At 44.4% G+C, this 16,691-nt stretch overlaps 1 protein-coding gene across 2 annotated transcripts in view; it reads left to right on the forward strand.

Annotated features, from left to right (window-relative positions):
* The first annotated feature begins 2,101 nt into the window (after positions 1–2,101).
* Positions 2,102–16,691, forward strand: part of SLC6A1 (solute carrier family 6 member 1) — a 57,869-nt gene continuing 43,279 nt past the window's right edge. Inside the window, exon 1 of one of the 2 annotated variants that reach the window (XM_027467648.3) lies at positions 2,102–2,260. The gene's annotated coding sequence lies outside the window, so the exon portion shown is untranslated. Of the gene's footprint in view, positions 2,261–3,536; positions 3,820–16,691 lie in introns of those variants that run through there. The other variant, XM_027467649.3, reaches the window with a different exon arrangement.

Consider the following 16,691-nt stretch of genomic DNA (forward strand, 5'->3'; position numbering starts at 1 on the left):
TGGCTGGTTAGACTAGACTTGATACTTCAATGTTAACTTGGACAAGTCTGTGTGCCTTGTGAGTCAGAATAACTGCACCTCCCAAATCTCTGGGTTATGATGACAGAGCAATAGCAGATCTTTTTCAAGTCAATGAACTGTGTAGCATGACATACAGTATTGAGCAAAACTTTCCACCTGACTCTGTCACAGCTTTCCTAGCAACTAAATCTTAAATAGTTAGAGATTATGACTGCCTCCAAAACAAATTACAGACTTCTTCCTTTTAAGGAATGCAGTCAGGAAAGCAGTAGATTGTAAGGATGGGTCAGAAGGGAAGGCAGTATGGGCTAGCATTTTGGCTCTGTGATACTACAGTACAGAAGCACATTTGTTTTTTAGGGTACTTGTAACTTTCCAAAAGTCTCAGGGATCATAACCTGAGCAAACTGAATCAAGGTGATCTTGAGATCTCCCATCCTAATAACTTGCACTGAAATGCAGATCACATGCAGTGACCAGCTCACCAACAACAATTTGGAAACAACTGTGCTAGGTCGCTCTGTACAGCGTTGGCTGTTAATGGAATTTGCTGCAGAATTTATTTCCCTAATGCTGAGTTATTCTGCAAAGTTGGAACTTTCATGCAAAAAAGAAATGTATAGCCCTAGCATAAGTATTCCCTGTAATTAATGAGTGTTAAACTCTACTAACATATTTTCTACATTAAAATTCACAAGAAAATCATTCACGATCCTGAGCAATCTGGCAACCTATCCATAACTAGTTGGGTTTCAAAATGGCAATTAGCTGTTTTGTGAGATGTATCCTCTCTACCTGCACTTTCTAGTAGTAAACATAAGTGTTTGTTTGTATTGCTATGTGATGAGCATGTGTTAAATGTTATTTCACGCATAATACTTAACTTCACAAGAGCAATGTAGAAATTAAGAGAACAGGGAAAAAAACGGTGTGGGTTCATAATCCACATAAATGGTAAACGATAAATAAATAAAATTAAATAAATAAATAACGACCCTCCAGGGCCTGCTTGGGAGGAAAAGAGGGCCAGGTCTTCCTGACTTGCTAAATACACAACACTACAGTGCACGCTGCTGTTTCTGTTACCATCTTTGGATGCCAACAGTTCTGTGTAACAAACAGATGTTAGCAGGTACTTACAGAAGCTGTGTTTTAGTGCAGAAACTGTACAGGGCAGGACATGGGATTGACTCCTGTAAGACAAAGATGAGTACTTTAACCCTGCAGCCAGAGAAACCAGTTTGTCTTGAAAAACTCTCTAGAGAATGTTTTTTTTGGGGGTTCAGTCCTCTGAGCATTTGTCACCACCACCACTCACTCACTTCAGACAGCTACCTGGGGAAGTCCAATGTCTTTTCTTCTAGCTGTTAACACTTAGACGCTGGCTGTCCTTGGTGGGACACAGGAGAGCGTCTGCTCTGCCAGCTGTGGGACAAGGCAGCATCGATCCAGTGCATCCCCACCGTGGGGACCTCGCCAGCTTGCGACCCCGCCGGTGAAGATGCCCTCAGGGATGAGCTGCCCGGGGACTGGAAATCCTCCAGTGACGAGGTGTCATGCTGAAAGGGATGCTTTCAGCTTCACTGAAATTGAGGTTTTCTTTCTCCCCTTCCTCCTAGGAAGGGGGTGATCCTGCCTGACCATTTCTTTTCGTACACTTCGGGGTTTGGCGAGAAGTTTGGAAACGTGGCTGTCTCAGCATTTCCAAAAGACGGTTCTAAGCTCTCCTGTTTGATACAACTTTCCACGTAGAAACACTGAAAAACTCGGTCGGAGAGCGGTCAGCGCGCCAAGCAGACCCCAGAGTGGCGTTTCTTGACTTCTCTGCCCAACTTTCGGAAACTCAGCCGGGGGCAATCCGGCAACCCCGAGCCGTGCGGGAGCGGAGCTCCGCGGCGGCTCTGCCCGAGGCGCCCCGCCCGCCTCACCTGGGGCAGGGGCGAGTGGATGAGCGGGGCCACCTCCACCCAGGGGATGAGGGGGCTGAGGGGGGCCGTCGGCAACCGCTGCCCCCCCAGCGCCCCCTCTCCTCAGGGGCGGAGTGAGGGCGGGCAGGGGCGGCGCGGGCCCGGCCCCGCTGCTGCGCGGCCGCTGCTGCGCGGGGAGGGAGCGGCGGGCGCCGAGCTTCAAATGAACATTACCGGCGCTCGGCGAGGGCAGCGCCGGCGGCTCGGCCCGGTTGGCGGCGTTAGCGGCGGCACCTCGTCCTCACCCTCACCTTCCTCCGCCACGGCGGCAGGTAGGCTGTGCGCGTCTGGCGTGCCACCTTCCAGCCTCGCAGCCTTCCCCGCCGCGGCGGCTCCCCGAGGCGAGGCGAGGCGTGGGGCGCGGGGAGGGAGCCGGGTGGCGGCGGCGGGCGGCCGCCTGTTGCCGGTGACGGTCGGGGAGCTTCGTTTCTCGCCGCTGCCCGAGAGCTTTGAGCCCTCGGAGCTCTCCCAGCTGCGGGTGCGCCCCTGCTCGTGGACAGGAGGAGAAAGGCGGGGCCGGGGGCTGGGGGCTGCGGGGCGCTCCCCGCGGCTCCGCGCCCTCGTTCCAGCGGAGGGCTTCGCCTCGTCCCAATAAAAGTTGTTTCCAGGGCGGGGAGTGTTTTCTTTTCTTTCGTTTAGCCTTAAATGTGCCGGTGTGCTCCTAGCCCCGAACGGAGCCTGGGTTTGCAAACGCCAAGCGCCGGTCCGCGTTTCCAGCTTGTTGAGAGCGCATTTAAAGGTTGAGTTACAATTTCAGCTCACGTATTGCGTTTGCATAGCTCCTTTGGAACTTGTCTAAACGGCGTTTTCAACAGAGGAGGGTGAACTTAAAAGAAAACGGGGTCAGGCGAAGATCCTGGGCATCAAACAAACCCTCCTCGGGTCCCAGACACGGGCTGGGGCGCAGCGCGGTTCCTGCTCCCCGCGCACGGCTCGTTTCGTGTCTCGCCGGCGTTTCTGACAGCCCCTGCAGCCCCTCAGCCGGATGGTTTCAGCTTAGTTTTCTGCAACAAACATGGTTTCTAAGCCTGTGTCCTTATGCAATTGTATTAGTCGTCCTTGACTCCAAGGGGCTTGAGGTTCTGGTAGGGGTTGTGGTTGGTCTTAAAATAGTAAACTCTGTTTAGCGCAAGCTTTTTCTCTTCACAGTTTTAGGGTTTAGATTTGTAGAAAAGACTGTGACTGTGAGGGAGCATGCTGGGGAGAAATGATGAGCTTGGATATTAATTGAAAAAGGTTAAGGGGTATGTTTTATTTTCAGTGTTCTGGGCTGGACACAATGGAGTTCTTAAGTTATTGTCTGTCTTGTGAAGTCTGCAACCTATAACTGACAAATATTTCTCGCCCAGTAAGTGGGTCAGATGATAACATCTTCTATTGGACCTTGTACTTCTGTATTGGACAGCTTTGGTTGCTAAGTAGCTATGAATTTCTAATCCCAAAGTAAATGATGTCATAATGACATCACCACGTCCTTTCACTTGATTGATTCTCATAAGAGAACAGTAATGAGATTTGATATACATGTCCCATCTCCTTAATATTCTTCCTCTGCTTCAGGGGATTTCCTGACCTGCCTGGCAAATTCCAATGAATCGCAGTGAGCTCTAGTAAAAAGACATTGCTCTGGAGACCGGGTGGAACATTAAAGGGACAGTGGCTGATCCTGGTCGCCTCCAAACCCGAGGAACTTGGCAGCTAATATTTTCCGTGTGGAAATCTAGAAATGAAGGACAGCAATATAAAACTTGGAGTTTTTAAATTGACTTGCAGGTGCTAAGGGGACTTGAATTTCAAAGACGCCCAGCTTGTTCCAGTTGGCTCTAACTGGGTATGTGGAGCTTCAGCACTTCTCAGGACCAAGTCACTTAATGTGTGTGAATCTGAATGCTTTAGATGGGGCAGGGGGACAGGGAAAACATAAGCTGATATCTTCAGTTGCTAAAATAAATTTAGTCATAAGGGTAAGTAGGTGAAATCAGTCAGAAATTGCCATGTTGCCGTACTGTTAGGATTTATTTATTTTTTTTTAAGCTAACATTGTTTAAGCATTGGTAAGCTTGGGGCATTTTAACATGAACATTGCCATCGTAAGAAACTCCTTGTAGAGTTCTAAATCTCTGGAGTATGTGGAATGTGTAACAACCTGGTGTTCTGTGTTTCTTCAGAGGCTAAAGGTATGAACGATGTCATTTGGTGATGATCAGGTGTTTTTACAGCTTATCTTTATCGTGTTTTTGTTCATATGAGCTGGGGTCTGCATAATTACTAGGCACTTGTGTTCATGATAAATAGCTGTGTTGTGATAATTGACTTATTCATACCCAAAGAGTCTGCAATATTCCAGATAGGGCTGTGCAGGTTTTATGGGTGTAAATCTTCCTATTTCACATGAACATGGAAATGGGGGAAAAACAAAGCAATTCTCATGTCTGCCTTGTTCAATAAGTAGTTTTGTTTGGTGAAGTTAAATGCTGAGTCTGTCTATGGCATTTGGGGGCTGCATGCTCTGATCTCGTTTGATTCCTGAATATTGTGGATCACTACAAATGCATTGCGAAAGTAAGCACCAATTTCATAGCAAGCAAATCAGTGGTTAATGTATTTGCTTAAGGTTCTGGCTGCTGATGTGATGCTTCTATTATTGCTAAAGTACCGCAGCGCTGATGGCACTATTAAGTATAGCACAGTAGTAATTGAACATGAGGACTGTGAACAAGTGAAGTAGGGAGGTGGTGGGGGAAGAGGTTTTTGACTATATTTGAATCTATTCATTGTGTAAGGGCAATCTGAGCTACAGATGCCAAAAGGAAATTTCTAAATAATCTTTAAGAATTCTGCAGTCATCGTCCTATCTGCAGTGACAAATTTCCACAAGCTTTAGATGCTTTCTGAGATGACTCAAGTATGAACAAGTGATTTGGAAAAAAATACTATCTCTGAAGAGAATCCTTGGTGACAATTTCTTTTCATGTTATCTTAGGATTTTCTACTTACCATGACTACTTCTAACTCAGGCTTGCATTGAATGTTGGAAGTGAAAAATGAATTTGGACTTGGGGACATATCTGTGCCTTTCAACTGCATGTTAGATGGTCATCTGTGACATTTGCATGGTTGTGCTTTTAATACGGTGACACATTTGGTTACATAAAATGCAGGAAGCGGTGCACCTCAAAGCCTTTGCGAACGTTTGTAATGCAAGGTTGATGCTGCAGTTCTGACCTCTTTGAACAGGCGATGACAGCAGAGACGTGGCCAAGCAGAGAGATGGTGAGCACTTCCACTGCCATGACAGATATTGCCTTAAAAGACAAGGTCAATTGTTGCAGTGGTTCGGTAAAGCAATGGACAAGGCGACGAAGTCTTTTGTTGTACAAATAGCAATAAGAAATGCAGACTTCAGACTTGTGCTATCAGCTCTAAGGTTAAGCTGTGTTCAAATCGCAGGTGAATTATCTGGTATCTGGCTTTAGGAAACAACACTTCATTTGATATTAGTGAAATTCTAGCGCCTGAGATTTGTTGTTCCTCTGCTTCCAGAGGTATGTCCTTTGGCTGTCGGTGTAAGGATAGCTCATGCCTCAGCTTTGTCTTTTGTTGTAAGCTTTGTGTCAGAATGGACTGAAGTACCAAGTGGATTATTGACCTTTTTTACTTATATTTTAAAGGGGAAAATAATGCACACATACCTGAGACTTTCACAGGTCACTTGTGAGTGTTTTATAAAAGAAATGCCAGAAGTTACATACTTGAAATGTGATTTGCTCAGTCAAATTGAAAGAGATCATGAAAAGCAAATCCATCCACACCTGGGTCTCCTTTACCACTGAAAAATCTCTGCTAGCTGCAAAGAGTGCTGTTTCAACAATGCAGGCAGGATTTGGCCCCTGACATAAGAGCAGACAAACAAGAAAAAAATATCTTTGTACTTGTACTCTCCTTTTAGTTATGAGGGAATTTGAAGAAAGAAAATCCAATGGTGTAGCATGAAGAACAAACTGTTTCCAAGAAGAAACCCTTTGGCTTTCCCCCAAATGTATTTTGCAGTAGTCTCAACTGTTCAAAATCTGTCCGACAGTCCAGGTAGAGAATGCAGAAGATGATGTCCACGTCCCCTGCAGGCCAAGTGCTAAAGGCTGCCCTCAGTTGCACTGGTGGAGCTGGAGCAACATTGGTGTGAGTGGTCATGCTCTGGTTTTACCCCAGAAAGAGACCCATCCCATTCATATTTAAATTCTGGTATTTCCATGGTACTACTCTAATCAGACTTAAATGTGCAGAAAATACCACTTCCTCGACAATAATTCTGCTTTGTGCTGGGTTAATTACAGCTTTTCACTACAAAAGATGCTACAGGGAACCCACGAGGCATAGCAGGTGCGAGTCCTTTGACTTCAGCTGTAATTGCTGAACTGCTTTGAGTAATCACTTCGGTGTCTCAGAAGTCCTATGTTTGTCTTACTCTGTAGGAATTCTGATGTGCCACTGATATCTGCAGAAATCTAAAAGAAATAAAATCAAATCCAGATGTCAGCCTTATATGCTGTAGCTAACCCTCCTTATTAAATATGACAAGATTTAAGTTAGGCTTGCTGAGGCATCAATTGTTCCAAAAATCACTTCACATCATGAAATCACTTCTGAAAATTCATTGTCTAGAAATAGAAGTATTACTTAAGGGTGATCAAGAGAGGTGTTTTTTTGTTTGTTTGTTTGTTTGTTTTTTTAAGCTAGAAAAATCCTGATTTATATCTTTATTCACATTTCTATATTTTAAGAGAGATGTTGTTAGCAAACTTAATGCTGATTTTAGTCTGAAGTGCCATCTTAAAATTGTCTTTGCATAAATTAAATCTTTACTTTGTACAGAAACTTAAAGTATGCTTAATTATTTTAATGTTTAATTAGCGATGTTATAATTATCCCTGCCCAGGGCAAGGGCGTTGGAACTAGATGGTATTTAAGTCCCTTCCAACACAAACCATTCCATGGTTCTGTAATGGAAAGCACACAGTGAAAAATCATCCCTTCTGATACCAAGCGTTTTCATGTGCCTTCCAAGCAATGCCTACACAAACTGAGGCTCATTCTGGAACTTTGCAAAACTGTGTAATGAGACCAAAATCTAGGGCAGGAGATGGGAAGGAAAAATCATGGCAGCTGTGAATAAATACACAACGTTTTCATGTAAAAATATACCTCTTCAGTTACTGATCAGTGTATTTCTTTCAACAGAAACTACAATTTCTTAATATCAGACAGATAATTCCCTTGAATTCTGCTTGTGCAAGGAATTACTCCCCCCTAAGTAAGATAGATACAGCTAAGCTCAAGATGCAAGCTATTTTCTCAAGGAAGTTCGCTCAGCATATTCATCACTTCTGAGTAGTTTTTGGAGGGGAGGGAGAAAGTTTGTGCGGTCGCTTTTCTCCTTATATCACCTTTCTCATTCAATTTGCCCTTGAAAGTGAAGGACACACACCAGCGTCTCTTCATCAACCTGAGCCCTGGAATTGGTTAGTTTGGGGTTCAGTGGTGGAGTTTAGGGGAAGGGGCTTGCTTCTCGTGGTGGTTTGGGGTTTTTTATTTGTTTGTTTTGAGCCTGACAACCGATAGGCTGCTTAAAGAAAATATTTTTCTCTGTCTAGGTGATATTGCTATTTAACACATCTTAATTTCAGGCTCTGCCAACTGTTTTACCACTGCACTATTTTCTCAGTGAAGCTGAGATGAAATGAGGCAGCTGTTTTAAAACAAGTGTCACGCGAATAAAACATGGCCTCCAGTTGTGGTTACAACAAGGGGGCACTGTTTAGTATTCTTTTCTCTACCTCTTTTGTTTTTAAAGGCTAATGAAAGCCTAAGGAGATGTTCACAAAACCACACGAGCACAAATCCTTATTATTGCACTGATGATGAGCCGTGATGCTGGAGGTTTTGCGTGCTGCATCTTTGCCTTCTGTAAATGCTACACATAGCAGGAAGGGAGAGATAAAGTGACACAGATGCTTTAATTATGATTTGATTACAGAACAGCCAGAGGAGTCTATTCTGAGGAATGTGCAATTAGATAAAATTCTTAGGACCAGTTAACCTCTGAAAATAAAACTATCTGGGATAATCTGAAATATGCTCTTACATTCGGAAAGATTATCGTTCTGCAGGAATCTTGCCTTTAGTGTGATAGATCATGTCTAGCTTACCAGACGTGTCTCAAGATAACACAATGTCATCTTCTTCCTCATTTGCACCTGGCTTGCTTCACCCAGCAGTCCCAGCTTAGAGTCCACTGCCGGTCATGTGTGCAAGGGTGGCACAGAGCCTGCATTTGAACTGGGAGCAAGCAGCCATCCCTGGGCCGAAGCACAAGACAAGAGGAGCATTTTAAGCATTCTTGGAGCACCTCTTCTTTTCCTTTTAAGGACTAAAAGCTTCTCAATCTCACAAGCAAGAGAACTGGGGCTGTATAAACTTGTTATGCGTGTTCTGAAGGGAAAAACATAGCAGGAAAACTCCCCTCCCTTTTGCTCTTGCAAACTACATAATAACACCAAACCACATGGTTAAAATATTCAGCTTCTTTGTGGGTTTAAACGATACAAGTTCCATTGATTTCACGAGCTGTCAAACACAAGTAAACAATTCAAAATCTGTCCAGAGCTAAATAGCAGCATGTCTTCAGCCTAAAACATAAAGGCAGTTAAACCTTAAGTTACATCCTTGGATGGTGATTGTGTTGCCTTCACTTTTCAGAAAGGAGCTTGCCCGTGTCAGGCGTGCAGTTGATTAAATGGTGGCATGCACCTGCCAGCTGGGGAACAACGAGGTGAGAGCACGAGCTGTGGTGCAGGTCAGGAGGCTTTCAGGTGGCAAACAGTGGAAGTTTTTCTTCTATTTTCTGTAGAATGTATACTGCTTCTGCTTTAAAATCCTTCTTCAAGAGTAACATCAGTTGCTCTCCCCGAACTACTCACCAGCCCAAAAGAGCAGGCCCTGCTGGGGCCCTCCAGGCTCCAGGTGGAGATGTGGTGGAGATGTGGTTGGAGTCTCCTGCATGTGTGAGACCTGCTCTTCCCTCTGTTCACAGAGGCCACTTGAGACTGGGCTTTGCTGATCTTGATGCTTGGATGCTTTCTAAATGCTCTTACAACCCTCCACCCAGTATTGGCTGGCTTCATTCATCTCACTGACGTGTCTGTTCCAAAGCCTGACCTTGTGTGCCTTCAACTGCAAGAGGGACACCTGCTACTGACCGGGGCCAAGGCAGCTGGAAAAGACTGTGTCCAAGGTGCTTAAAGCTTACTGTCCTTTCTGAAAAGGTGCTGAGCACAATTAAGCTGAAGCATAGCTGAGCTGGACTGTGTTCAACAGCCTGTCAGCCTCCTTTGTCAGTCAGAAGGGCACTTCCTAGTGTAGTGTCTTTAACGTTTCTTTTTAAGAGCCCTGAAACGCTCCAACCTCGAAGCCTTTCTGTTTGTACTGACCCATGGGTATTTCAGGGTGACGAAACCACTAGCTAGCAACTTAGGGATAATTTGTCAGGGGTCACTTTAACAAACTGGGTTATTTGTTTTCTGCCTGACATTCCCCAGTTGGTGACTAAGAGAAACTTTGCACCGAGCTGTGCAGAGCATAACGATGCTGCTGTAATGCTTTGTAGAAATGCTTAAATACTGGATACCTCCCACCTTCCCCACCCCCAAAAAAGAGTGGGGTTACTGATAGAGAAAGCAGCTTTAAAATATGTAGGGAGAATTCCTATATGAAGTAAATAGAGACTGCATTATAAAGACTATAAATTTTGATAATAGCCCTTTAGAACTTTAATACTGGACACAAAAATTAGAAGTGAAATTATTTTCTTGAACTCTGCAGGTAGTGACAAATGCAATCCTTTCCAACAATAAAGACAGATCTTGCTATCCATCTATTGCAACATTACTCAGATAGAAGATTGCCCATTACAGAACCATTCTTCAGCAGCAAACTTCATGAGCTGACTGTTATTTTGTCAGGAATTAAAAGGCTCGAGCGCATTGGCGCTACGTTCATCTGCCCTAATGAAGACAGTTATGTAAGCGTTGCTTCCCCTTAGCTGATTGAATTGCATCTCCCATGCCACTCCTTGCTTTCCATGTTGCTTATAGATTAGCAAAGCAGAGTTAGCTGTATTTTCTGCTTTTCTTGTATCTATTCTTGAGGCTTATTAGCACAAAGTAGCTCTGAGCCGTGGCTTGGACACCAGAGATTCTGAAAGGCTCCAATAGCCATAATAAGGGAGCTGGATGAAGGATGCTGGTTGCCATGGGAACGGTGCATGTGCCACACAAGATAATGTAACTGCTGTAGTGCAGAGATCCGTGCTGCATATTGATTGCAAGATTTCTTCAATTCCTTATAAATGTGGGGCTTTGCGCTCTCTGTTCCGCCCAGCAAGTAAGAGGAGCTTAGCAGCTGGACTAAATCCAGAGGGGTTTTTGCTGATTTGAAGAAAGTTGGCTTTTTTTATGTGAGGGGAGAGGAGAGGGTCCCAAATGCTTGAGATGATTGCTCGGTTTGCAGCCTGTCCTTGTGGAGCTGACTGCGACCTAAGTGTTGTGTTAAATGGGATTACTGAAGCAGTGGAGCTGAGGTGCTGTGGGTGGGTGCCAGGAGTTCGGGGTGCCAACAGAAGGACCTGAGACCCCACGTGCCCCTTGTGCAGGGTGTCACCCACATTTCTGCCTGTGACTGAGCTTCCAGTCTGCAGATTGGTACGTGGTTTGTGTGGAAAATAAGGACGACACCATGCCATTCTGTTTACCAGCTCTGATAGATCCAGCTTTGGCCTAGGCTTCCTGGGGATGACAACAGTGCCAGTACCAGCAGCCTGAAAGCTGCATCCCCAAAGAAGCAGCTCTGGGAGGCTACTCTGTCCTATGATCTCACAGCACTGGAACTGAGCTTTTCCCTGTACAGTGTTTCAGAGTGGCTTGTCCCCGGGACGCCTGCACAGTATGTTATGTCTCGATTGCTCTTGTTGGTAAGCAGCTGAAAAATTCCTCTGTTTCAGCTTGTTGAGGAGGAGTCTCAGTAGTGGTGTAGCTGTGCAAAACATCTGGGTCAGTCACTGTCAGGAGGATGAAGGCAGTACTAGCCATTGGGGGAAGATAAACCAGGTGTTTTAATTTGGAGGAATTCTGAGTGAGCATGATCACCCTTGGTTATGGTTTTGGATGAAGTAGGGTCGTCATCCTCTATAAATATCTGAAAATCACACTTTTTGAGGTAGCACTATCTACAAGGTTGGCATAATTCTGGTGGGCTGATAGAATTGTCTGCAGTGGTCTATATAAATAAATGAATCAGGACTGGATTTAATGTCATTCTGCAGCCTAGGTTTTCTGGCTCCTGGAATAACAACACCAAACCTGTAATAATTAACCAAATAGGTCAGCCCCTTGCTGGCATAAATGAGCGAAGGTCTGTCAGTGGTCTCATTAGTGAAGTGCAGCATCACTGCAGATAAACTCTTGCATGTGATCTCAATGAATGCTCATATTCTGCTTTGGGATCCTTCTTCCTTTTCTCATGTGAGATCTGTGCTGCATTCATTCCTCAGCTGTGTAATTACTGATCTGATGGGGTCTTTTGAGATGATGTATGCTGCTTCATGCCTGCTTCACGCTATTTGAATCTCCAGCTGTTGTCTGTGTCTAACTTGAATGCATGAGAACTTCAGGAACTGAGTTGGTGAGGTTTTCTGGGTCTGTGCTAAAGGTATTTATCCTGAAGGAGAGGCAGGTAACTCACAGTATGTGTGAGATGATATTTGTCAGAAACTTGGGCACATTTAGAAACACCAGGCTGCTGTGCCCTGGGGGCATGGATTGCAGGGTAGTGTGGATTTGATCAGTACAGGTCAACTCAAATGTAGTTCTTCAAACATCCTTTCAGGGTTGTTTGTTGTTTTTTTTTTTTTCTGTGCTGCTCACTATTCCTGGTTTTGGGTCCTGCCACCATGTCCCTGCTGCGTCAGTTCACAGACCTGTTCGTACAGGATCAGCTCCTCCAGAATTCCTCACGGCCAGTTTGTCATCTCTCCTATAATGCTTTAACGTTTTCTGGGATTATGTAATAGTTCACGGTTGAAGTCTTCAGTCTTTTTGGAAACAAAATGTATGTTGAATTTAGCAAATGACCTAACAGGTGAACCTGGACGTTTGGCATTGCCTTAGATGCCTGTAAGCCTCCTGCCTGAGTGAAACCTGCCTCTGGCAGCATCAGTCACCCACCAGTTTGGGAAGCACTGCAGCCACACACAACACCTGGGGCTTCTCCTGCCCCACGAGCCCTTCGCAGGCAGCTCTTGCAGAAACACAGCTTCAGACCTGTCGTGTGAACAGGAATTAGCCACTTGTGTATACGTACATATGTACGCATGCTCTACGTGCATATACTCTACAATACTGATCTTTTCCTCCTGTTAGTTATTTCCTGCCATCATTTGCTGATGTTTAAGATGATTGTGTGGATTAAACTGTGCTTCAGTTAAGACAGATGTGAACAGACTGAAATTAAGTGTCACTTGTAGCTTCTGTTTTGACCTCTGCTGTGCACCCAGCTGGAAACGGAGTGTCACAGTAATGAGGTGGTGATATGGCTCTGGGTGAATGTGTAGCAGTGGCAAATTATTGTTTGTCACTTGTTTGTCCTTGGATGAAACAAAATGCATCTTTTTTTAAAGAAATACTCAGATTTTAACTATGGGCATATATGTGTCTAGAAATGAACACAGCAGCCTGGCTGGAAGTGCCTGTGAGGAACACAGGTGAATATATTTGCTCTCCTTTGCAGTGCTTTATGGTGCTGATGGCTGTAAGTCTATTGTTTTGGTCCCAGGAATTCTCCGTGCCAAAACATTGCTGCTTTTGATAAAGGTGGGGACTGAGTTTGTAGTATGATGCTTTCCTTTTTTTCCCTGAGTAAAGGAGTACTTGAGAGGCTGGATTACAAACACACATGAAAGAAAGGGAACCTCCTGCTGTTGCCTTGATTGCCCAGTGTATGAAGTTTCCCATTACTGTAACATCAGTGTGATGTTAAGTGACTTGGTGGAAGTGTGCTGATTCTGGCAGTGGCTGGTTCTGTGTAGCACTTTGTGTACAACATCTGTAACTCTACCTTGTTTCCTAAAGCTGTAGAAATTGAGTGATGCTAAAGGAATGACTAACACCCTGAAGGTGAGCAGATTTTAGGGGTGCAGATCCACTAAGAAATGCATCTGTCCTCCCCTATACCACCAAAACTTACTAAAAACTCTGGCGTGTGAGATGGCTGGTGGATTGATTGTGTGATGGCTGGTGATTGGGCTAATGTCCCAATAAAAGGCATGTGCAATTGAGATGGGAATAAGTATGAATTTTCTGAAGAGAAGAGCAGGGAAGTCAGCCAAACCCTTGCGTTGGAAAGGTCAGGGACAATGGACCATCAGTAGTTTTCATTAGCTGTGAATCTGACCCATGGCATCTAGAAACAGAGGAAGGGGTTTTGCTGTTTATACACGTACAACCAAGCGGAGACTACTTTGGCTTGTACCATCCAGAGCTCCATCTCCAAGTGCTGATGCCATTAAGCCTTCAAGAGGAAGCGGTAATGCTGACAGGGCATAGATATGCTTGGCAGAATTCATCTTTGTGGCTGGCTGTAAAAGATTGATGGTCCTGCTTTGCAGTGACACTCGCAGGACTGCTTAAGGAAGATCGTTTTGCCATGTTTGCATTCAGTTACTCCAAGGATATCCATTTCCACTGAGCGTAAGGATTACTTTGATTTTATGCAAGAAGAGTTTCCAAGAAGGTGCTGGGTTTATACAAACAGTTGCTAAGGGTCTCCAGGGGACCTGACAGATTTACAGACCTGTGACATACCTCTGTATAGTTTCAGTGGGAATCTGGTTTGATTATAAATAATAAAGAATTGGAGGTGTTCAAGGACAATGCCAAAAAGCAAATTAGCTCATAGAACACTTCAGCTTGGCTCCCCACAAAAGGGAATTGAACTGGGACTGGTAGAATTTATTTATTATAGCTTTATACATTTTTTATAATTAAATGAGCTTCAGCATTATGTTCCATTTCAGTGTGTCTTCATGGTAAAGCAGATTGCTTAAAAATAAATGGGTAGTTTATGAAGCTAAACTCATGGGAGGAGTTAGGGATGTTAAATGGAAATTACCAAAGAATGGGTTTTCTTTTAATCGAGTGTGTACATCTTAGCCAAGTTTATAATGGACAATAATGGGCTTGGGGAAAACTTAGGTGTACCTTAGGTACTGCCTTAGGTGGAACTTCAAAAAGATAATTAAACTGCCGTGTGTGGGGTGGTTTTCTGTTTGCTTTTTTATAAACCACTATTATTTGCAGATCATGTCTTGCTAGCACTGGCAGTATTAGAAAGGCAACCCTATTCAGTTTTTCTTTTGTCCTTTATATAAGGACTTGCTGCCTTGTCTTCTGAGTAACACAAAAGCTTTTTTATTACTGACAAATACATGCTGTCTGAGCGAATCCTCTGCGATACTGGTTTCATTGCATGAAAGCATTATGTCTTCCTTTTGCAGCTATTTTGGAAGCTGTAGAAAATTGCAACAGAAATGCATCGCAAGGGCAGAGCTGCGGATGTGGTGATTTGCTTCAAGCAGTTAAAGAAAAGTTCTCAGAGGTGCTGAAGATGTGACACCTAACTATGTGAATGCCCACGTACCTGCTAGTTAAAAGCCATGTGTATCATGGCTACGGATTTATTCTCTTCATTATAGCCGCACTGATGCTCCCACTATATCAGGGGTGAGATGGGAGGTGGGCGAATAACCTTCCTTTACAGGTTATGTAGGTGTTGCCCTGAAGTGCCTTATATTCAGGCACCTTCAGAAGCTAGTGCAGCTTATTTTTGCTACAACATATTGTGGGGATTAATCACATTCGTATATTCCAGTCAAGATTAGCTGCTTGTTCGTTCCATGCAAACAGGCTACAAATCACACAGGTGATGGGTAACACGGGAAAACATGCAGTAAAGCAAACAGAAGTGTGCAGGGGACTTACGAGCACTTTTCTCCATCGTGGGGGATGGAGGTGTGCAGGTTAAGGACAGTTAGGCTGCTCACAAATAGCTTTCTATTCTCCAAGCGTTTGAACTTGCAATTCACAAAGATGTATCAGTTGTGCGTCCCTTGGGGGTAAAAAGACGTGTAAATAATTAACACTACACAGGAACGGCCACAATGAGAAGTGTACGGTTATTCTATAGCAGGCCTTGGTAGCTTTCTCCAGTGTTTTAAAGGACACCTGCTTGTCTTGCTGCCCATGGGAAGCTTTTGGTAACGCTGGAAGAAGCGATGCAAACCAGTGCTGGAATGATCGCTGCTTGGCGCTGCAAGAGCGATTGCTCCTCTTTGGACCTGTTGGGTTGAAAGAATAGCCAAGAAGCAGAACTGCAGGCATTCTTCACATTTCGTTCACTGTTTTATTCCACTTGGTCTCCTATTTTTTGACTTTATGGTAAAAGGACAGACTGCTGTAAGTAATTTAGCCTTTCCCAGGAGGTGAGGGATTTGTCGCTGCTTGTCTTGAAGAGGTTAGTTCTGAGTGAAGAGCTGGCAGCAGAAGAGCTTTGAATAGCAGCAGGCAACAGGTAACAACCCAAATGGCAGTACATTGGGCTCGCCACTATTTCTTGCTTGCTTTTGGATTCTGAGCAGCAAAAAGAAAAAATGGGTTCAGAAATGCTGTAGCCTTTTAAAAAAAAAAAAAAAAAAAAGCCAAGTTGTTACTTGAGAGCTAACATTGGGTCAAAATGTGGCACACAAGTGATTGCTACACTTCGGCTGGCACATGCCAGATGCTATCTTGTGTGAGAGCAAAATGTATTGCTGTCTCAAGATAGCTTTTCATCAATGCTGCATTCGTGCACTTCAACAAAGAAGATAATGGCTGCTCTAACATTTACATGGGTGCCATATGTTCTGCTGTACTCATGCTATCAGTTACTACACTGAGGTGGTTTCTGTGAAACACCACATGAGTCTTTCTGGAGGTTCATTATGCTCACGTGCCTTTTCTATGGGGCTGGAGTGAATAATTGACATTTTTCTGCTTGGGACGGGAGCAGAAAGGCAGTTGGTAGGTTTGTGGGAAGCACTGCTTTTCCTGAAGTGTTTAACAACATGTTAGGTGTCTGATGGTGTTTCTTCATGATGTTTCTGCCTTTGGGATGGAGGATTTACTCATGGTAGAAACAAGTGCTGCTCTTCCAGCAAGAAGCTCCAGCTGGGAGGCTGGAAGTGTCAATGAGAAAGCCCAGGGATTTCTGCAGAAAGCTCTAACTCCACTGACCTCGATACACTTAGAGCAGTGGCCAGTGCAGTTCTATGCCTTTAGATGTGGTTACAGGGAGCATAAAATATTGGCTGGAACACAGTTGTGCTGCCATGCTGCTCTGGGTCCATATTTTCACCAGGAACGTTGAATCGATCAGTGTTCCGTCTGGATGAATATGGCTATCGTGAAAGGATGCTGCTCCCATATTATTTTTTTTTTGGGGGGGGGTGGGGAGGTGGGGGGGGGGGGGGGGTTGGGGAGGACTGATTCATTCCCTGCTACCTAGTGTCAGTGTTGCTGCCACAAATTATTTCCCCTTCTGGAACAGCAAACCAAAAGA

This window comes from Anas platyrhynchos, chromosome 13 (assembly GCF_047663525.1).
Source record: "Anas platyrhynchos isolate ZD024472 breed Pekin duck chromosome 13, IASCAAS_PekinDuck_T2T, whole genome shotgun sequence".
NCBI classification, from domain to species: Eukaryota; Metazoa; Chordata; class Aves; order Anseriformes; family Anatidae; genus Anas; species Anas platyrhynchos.